Source organism: Pinus tabuliformis, chromosome 6 (genome assembly GCF_031772625.1).
Source record: "Pinus tabuliformis cultivar Carrire ecotype Pingquan chromosome 6, CPIR1, whole genome shotgun sequence".
In the NCBI taxonomy this organism is placed as follows: Eukaryota; Viridiplantae; Streptophyta; class Pinopsida; order Pinales; family Pinaceae; genus Pinus; species Pinus tabuliformis.
The window spans coordinates 442,758,711-442,766,798 of NC_142292.1; positions in this window are offsets into that span (position 1 = coordinate 442,758,711).

The window sequence follows — 8,088 nt, forward strand, 5'->3', positions numbered from 1 at the left end:
GGAGAGAGATCCAGCTACCTAAGAAGAGATGTAGAAAATTGTCGTTAGTGTTGAGGCAAATTTGAATGACAACCGAGCTAGAATGAAAGCTGAAAAGAAAGTCTCAATAAAGGAGGAAGCTTCTACCTCAGATCAAGTGCTACGCAAGGTAGAAAAGATGATTGAAAGGTTGACACTTGATAAGCCTAAACCACAGATTCGGAATCCTAATTTTCATGGTCGGCAGCAGCCATAATTTAGGATCAAACAGTGTGAGAAGAGCACAAGAAATGACATCACAACAGCAGCAAGTAAAGACACCTCTTCAGCAGAATTTTGTTGGCCCCGAATCAGATGATGAAGACCATGTAATAGGAGAAGAAAATCACTTCTTCACTCCTGATGATATGCCCACATTTATCACTGAAGATGATGAGTATGCAGAAAGTTCAGCAGTACAGCATGATGCAGATTTTATCTTGTCGAATGACACAGCTCTTGAAGAGGAGTCGGATGAGTATCAAAGAGGGTATATGCATGCCTTGTCCACCCAGCAACGTCAGTATTCATTAAGAAACAGAAATGTCCCCATCATTCCAATCCAAAAGAGAAAGGAAGGTTCAGCATCTAAGAATGAGTCGCCGGTTGCACCAAATAAAGGCAAAGAAGTTGCTGATCCAATGCCTAATAAATCTCCATCAGCAAATGAACGAGTCAATCAGCCCATTGCACCAAAAGATAAAGCGGAGAAAAAAGAAGTTCCAACCAAAGAGGTAGAGAAGACTTCCACTTTTAGTTTAGAACATGAGATTTCTAAATTGAAGGTATCTATTCCTTTGAAAGAGCTGATGAGGAACAGCGATTATAAAGGGCAGGTTTCCAAAATTCTGAATTTTGATCCAATGTCTGATATAGTGAGTGTGGAAGATGATAAGCCTAAACTGATTTTTGGACCAGCATTGAATGGTTAGTCTCCCGACAGTGATGTGACTCCTTCTTATATCAGTTTGAGAGCGCATGAGTTTGTTTTGCATAACACTATGTTCGATTCCGGGGCCTCCCATAATCTTATGCCAAAAGCTATCATGGAGAAGTTGGGTTTGGACATTACCAGGAAGTATCATGATCTCTATTCATTTGATTCCAGCAGGGTGAGATGTATTGGGCTTATTAAAGACTTGGTGGTCAGTTTGGATCAATTTCCGGCTAAGAATATTTTGATGGATGTTGTTGTAGCAGACATTCCACCCCGATTCGGTATGCTTCTTTCAAGGTCTTGGGGAGCAAATATCAAAGGAACTATGCAACTCAATTTCTCCTATGCAACGATTCTAGTGTTTGGCCAAATGAGAAAATTGTATCGTGAGCAGAAAATGAAATACATGATTACCAACAAGGAGAAACCAATTAATCATCCGATTAATTATGTACATACAGATCTCAAGTCTTTTGTTTTGTATTCAGATAGTTTCAATGATATTGATAGTCAGTTAGTTGTAGAAGATGATATTCTAGAAATAACAGAAAATTTTAGAGAAGTTTTGAAGAGAGAAGGACAAGAACATGGAAATACCGTTCAACAAATAGAAAAAGATGATGGACAACAAGCAGAAAAAACAGAGGGAAAAGAGTTTCAGCACTTAGAAGAAGAGGAAGATGGCCTATGGACCATGGATTTCGATGGTGCAATAGGAAATGATGGTGCTAGAATTGGAATTTGGGTACGCAGTCCTTTTTCCGCTCCAAACAAAGTGTCGAGTAATGTGCGGGTATGTTCTTACAAACTTGCTTTTGATTGCTCGAACAATGAAGCTGAGTATGAGGCTTTGATTGCTGGCCTAAAGATCTTAAGAAAGCTAAATGCTAAGAGGATTTTTGTATATGGCAACTCCGAATTGGTGATTAAGCAAGTTAAAGGCAAATATCAAGCAAAGCATCCTCAGATGCGAGCATACCGGAATGTTGTTCTAGACATTTTGAAGCTTTTTTCATATTACACTTTGACGTGTGTGCCTCGTATTCAAAACAGTATTGCTGATGCACTTGCGAATCCAACAAGTAATTTTAAGATTCCTATGAACTCAAGCAATAAATTTGAAATCCATGTGAAGCATTGTCTGACTGTCCCGGACAATCAGAGATATTGGCAAGTTTTCCAAGATGATGAGGAGATCAATGATTTTCTGCAAAACAAAGGTAAATTCAAAGATACCTCAATTGATGTAGAGCATGATGATGGCAAAGACGATGTGCAGATCAATCAAATGGAAGTGTTGCAGCTCAAGGATAATGTGATTCCTAAAGGTTTGATACCTTTAGAAGAACTCTTTGATCATGATGACGTAGCCCGCAAACCAACATTGCAGCCAACGGAAAAGGGAGTTGAAGACGTGAACATTGGAACAGCCGAGCATCCAAAGATGGTAAAGCTGTCCAAAGCATTGTCACCGAAGGTAAAGGCCAAATATATTAGTTTGTTGTCATCTTTTGTTGATATGTTTTCTTGGGACTATTCTGATTTGAAGACATACAATACAAATATAATTCAGCACACTATTCGTATTAAGCCTAATCAAAAACCTTTCAGACAGAAGTTAAGAAGGCTTAATCCAAAATTGTTGCCATCAATTGAGAAGGAAGTTAACAGGTTATACAAATCAGGAATCATTGTTCCCATTCGTTTTTCTGATTGGATATCTAATTTGGTGCCCGTGCGAAAGAAAACCGGTGAGATCCATTTGTGCATTTATTTTCGAAATCTCAACAAAGTTTCATTGAAGGATAATTATCCGCTACCCAAAATGGATCACATACTTCAGCAAGTAGTTGGAGCATCTTGCATGTCACTACTCGATGGTTATTCCGGATATAACCAAATTTTAGTCCATGAAGATGACCGAGACAAAACAGCGTTCACCACTCCGTGGGGAACATTTCATTATGCAAAAATGCCTTTCGGTTTGAAGAACGCGGGTGCCACTTTTTAGCGGGCAATGGACTTGGCTTTTGCAAATGAGAAGGATGTCTTCTTGGTTGTGTACCTTGATGATTTGACCGTGTTTTCCAAATCAGATGAAGAACACTTGTATCATTTGAAAATTTTCTTTGAAAAGTGCAGAAAATATGGTGTGTCGCTGAATCCTAAGAAGAGTTTGTTTGCCATGGATGAAGGCAAACTACTTGGGCACATTATCTCAAAAGATGGCATCCGTATTGATCCAGCACGTGTGGAAGCGATTCAGCAAATTGATCTGCCCTGGAATAAGAAGGAGATACAATCGTTTAATGGTAAGATGAATTTTCTGCGCCGCTTTGTTCCTAATCTTGCTGAACATCTAAGGGAGATTACAAACATGCTTAAGAAGGACAGCCAAGTGTCATGGACAGAAGAGGCTGTAAAATCTTTCAATTTAGTAAAATTGGCTCTTTCTTCAGCTCCGGTTCTAATCAGCCCAGATTATACTCAGGATTTTATATTGTTTTCATTTGCTTTGGAGCATACTATGGCAGCTGTGTTAATGCAGAAAAAAGATGAGCATGAAAGACCCATTACTTCTTTCAGCGAGAATATAAGAGATGCTGCTTTGAAATAAAACATTATTGAGAAGAAAGCCCTTGCACTTGTAAAAGCATTGAAAGATTTCCGTGTGTATATTCTGCATTCCCATTTTTTAGCTTATGTTCCTAATGTTGCTGTCAAAGATGTTTTGGTTCAGACCGATCCTGAAGGAAGATGTGGCAAATGGATAGCAGCTTTGCTGGAGTATGATGTGGAAATAAGGCCCACAAAGCTTGTTAAAGGTCAGGGTTTGGCGAAGTTGATGGTTGAATCAAATCTGCACGTCTTAGACATAAATCTGATCACTTCTATGTCCGATGAAAATGAGGAGAGTTTGTCACTTCAGGTATCAGAAATTTTTGTTCTTTCTCTATGGTATTCAGATATCATATATGTACTTCAAAATTTGTCTGCACCGCCTGGTATGGCTAGAAACAGAGTGAGAACTCTTAAGTTAAAGGCTGCTAAGTTTTGTATTTTGAATTCTACACTATATTGGAAAGATCTCGTGGTGTTCTGTTAAATTGTTTGGTGGAAGAAGAAGTGAAGCAGGTCATGGAGGATTTCCATAAAGGAGATTGTGGCGGTCACCTTTTTTGGAAAACAACAAAAAATAAAATTTTGAGGGCTGGATACTATTGGCCAACATTGTTTGCTGATGTGTTCAAGACTTTTAAGAGCTGTCATAACTGCCAGATTTTTGAAGGAAAACAGAAATTACAGCCTTTGCCTCTTAAGCCTATTGAGGTGAATGCCCCTTTTCAGTAGTGGGGGTTGGATTTTATCGGTGAAATTCATCCTTCTTCTTCAGGTCGGCATAGATGGATTCTCACGGGAACAGATTACTTCACGAAATGGATCGAAGAAATTCCCACCAGGCAAGCTACGGATGCGGTAATAATTTCATTCCTAGAAAATAATATTTTGTATCATTTTGGTTGCCCAAATAAGTTAATAACTGATAACGCAATAGCTTTCAAGTCAAAAAGGATGGTTGATTTTTGTAGTAAATATCATATTACTTTGGGGCACTCAACTGCCTATCATTCGCAAGGCAATGGATTGGCGGAGTCTTCCAACAAATCTTTGGTTAATATCATTAAAAAGATGCTGGAAATCAACAAGAAGAGTTGGCATAAGAAGCTTGTCCATGCACTTTGGGTAGATCCTCTGGTTGTCAAACTTCTCCAAGAGGCAGGTAGTGAAGAGGATCCAATGCAGAGAAGACTAAATCAAATGATCCACTTGCAGCAAACTTGGGAAGATGTTTTTCAGAAAACATTCAAATTACAAGAGTGAATTAAAAAGATTTATGATAGAAAATCAAAGGCGGACACATTTCAGTTGGCTGATGTGGTGTTAAAGTGGGATGCAAGGAATGAGGAAAAGGGCAAGCACAACAAGTTTGACAATCTCTGGAAAGGTCCTTATAAGATTGCAGCGTATCGGGGTTAGAATGCCTTTCTTTTGAAGGAGATGAATGGAGAAGATTGTCCAAGAGGGCCGATCAATGGTCGGCTACTCAAGCGGTACCTTTTCTAAATTATTTCTGCTGTCATCATTGTCATTGTAAATACCATTTTATTTCAGTTTCGCTGCAAGTGTGTGCTATAATCTTTTCTTCAGTCTAGGGCCCGAAGTGAAGGCTATAATTCTGAAGAAAGGTTTCAGTTTTGAGTTCAGTTTGTCGAGTCAGTTTTTCAGTCATTTTAGTGTTATCATCGAGTCATTTTCAAGTCAAGTTTCAGTCAAATAAATTGAGTCAGAAGTCTTGTATTGTTTGTCGAAATAATGACTCCATAGCCCAATGGATGAAGCCACTGTTTGGTTTTCTTGTTTCCCTCATGCTTGTACCTACCCGGGCCAGTCAAAATTTCTCTATGTTCATCAAAGTTCATTTCAGTCATTCATAGTCATTATGCTATTTTGGTCAAAAAGAGTTATTTTAAGAGTCTAGGTCTAGTGGTTGGACTTCAAACATGTCGAATAATGCCCATAGGCCATGAGTATGGTTTTCAAAGAGGTTCCTAGTTCAAAAGCTCATCATCAAACACATTTGAGGACATTTGTTGTTCAAAACTCTGTTTTGAATAAGAAATTGTCGAATTCATTTTTTGTAATAAATATGTATCTTTTTTTTCGCCATGGAGTTTTCAAAGCAGGCTCTGGTTTTCCTTTGCCAAACATCAACACCAACATCCCTGTAAAAACAGCCAAGTTCATCAGCTCAAAACTCAGAAAATCAATGAGACAGCCAAAAGACAAAGTTTCATTAAAAGACAAAGTTCCATAGTCAAAAGCATTGCAAATTGGGTTTTGAAGAAGTAAAAATCAAAACCATCTCTTGTCAAGATATTTCTCAAGCTATTTATCCCCTTGCAACAAGTGTCCTTCATAATCCAAGGGAGAAATTGTGTTTTGAAAGTGCAAGAGCAAAATAGGGAGTGGAAGAGGCTGATTGCGTGACTTGGAGGCAGCGCGGCATATATAGCAGGTGGCGCGATGCACATAGAGTGTGCGGCACACTGGTAGTTTTCACCTAGTGTAATTTATAACGGGCGCGGCGCATATAAAGAGTGCAATGCACTGGGTTTTGAGAACGTGCATATAGCCTCAAGCCCAAAACTTGCTTGGAATTTCACCAATTCACCCATACCTTGCATGAATTCGCCAGATAGGCCCTCATTCTTGCTGTTGCTTTGAATTTGGTGATAAGTGTGAGTGGTTTATGGGTGGTAGCATTTGAAAAAAATTCTAAATCCTCCCTTTAAAATACATTCAAAGGAAATTTGTTGTGGGGTCTTGACTTATTGATTGGTCACCAAGGGCTCTCCCCTTTCCCCATTTCCCTTTCGTTTCCTCATTTCCTACCCCCTCCCATCAAACACATCAATCCAACATTGCATTCAAATCCCAAAACTACTAAACCCGTATTCCCTATCCCTCCACACATTTGTCAACTATAAAACCCCAAAACCCTACCTTATAAAATCCCCAAACCCTCCTACATATCCTTGAACAAAATTTCCCCCATAACCCCTATTCCCATCATATTATTCCCCTTCCTAACACTCCCTTTTTGCATTGTTCCCCTTGGTGGCAGATCTCACAACAACACCTAGTTTCTTACCATCATCAAAGCGCAGTCCAAGCACAGTACACATGACAAATTTTTGGGCACAACACAGGTTTTTTCTCCCTATGTGCCACGCCACTGGCGCGATGCTTAGGATTGGGAGCTCCAAATCACAAATGGTTTGCATTTTTGGATTCAGCATGAAAAATCATGCCTGCTAGTGCATGGACAAAAATTTTGGGTAAGTTTTGAGTCCCCAGGAGGTCAAAAACACCCTAAAAATGACCTCTCTGCCCCTAATTTCACACACAGAAAGAAGTCTTGGGAGATTGAGGTTTTGGAGGGGGAAATGGGAACCAAATTCAGAAATTCCACTTGGGTTGGAAAGTAGATAGGCAAGGATTTCCAACAAGCACACTTGGGCTCAATTTGGACTTCAGCAAGTGCCCCAAAATCAGCACCAAATTAGCGCGGTGCATATAGAAATTGGCGCGACTCACAGAGGTTTTTGGCGCAATTTTTCACCTTCCTGTCATGCGGAAAGAGTCGATTTTGCGGACAAAACCGACCTCCCTAGAAGCTAAGGTTTTCTAGTGACAAACAAGACAAATAAACACTACCTTTCTCTAAACATGCATTTAGAATATAAGTAATCAAGTGATTGTAACATACCTTTAGTCCAACGCTTTGTAGTAGTCCAGCCTCGCTGATCCAGATGAGCTCCTCCTTCTCTTCGAAACCTGCATTCACTAACAAGCCAAAAGATTAAATAGCACCTGATAAACTTATAGAATAACACATATTCATCATACAGACCAAGGAGTATATGAAACAAATCATGAATAACAATCTGTTGAGGAAAATGAGTTCATTTGTATTAAGTGGAAACAAAAGAAACCATTACAACTTGAGCCTTGGTGTTGTGCAGGTCCCTCCTAGGGTCCAGCAAGAGTTTTCCTTTACTTTGATCAGCTCACCCACTTCCAAATAAGGCTAGGAAAGGATGGGAATCTCTCCTCTCAAGCTCTATAAGGGAGTCCTAATTCCAGCAGCATCTACCCTTAGGAATGTTCAGCTTTCAACCTCTCCTCCTTCTGGCTCAATGCCTGTATTTATAGTGCTCTAGAGGAAGTTAATCAGGTCCACCATCAATGGGATAAGCCCCTCTTTGGATGGGATAGCTCCCCTCTTGATGGGATAAGTTCCTCTTTCATAGGGATACATGAACCATCTGGAGGCGCTCAATATACGTCAAACAAGCTTCTAGAAATGACCATAAGTAACTTTTTTGAAGTGAAACTTGCGCCTTTTGACCTTTACAGGAGTACGCACCCACCCTTTTACAGACAGAGCGTACAAGTACGCGGGTATTGTGAACTTGAGGTGCGTACTTGCAGGTAAGGCTAAGAGAAACTGCGTACCCAGAGATATATAGATTTTTAAAGACTTTCTCTCTTTCTTGGAGTTTGACATG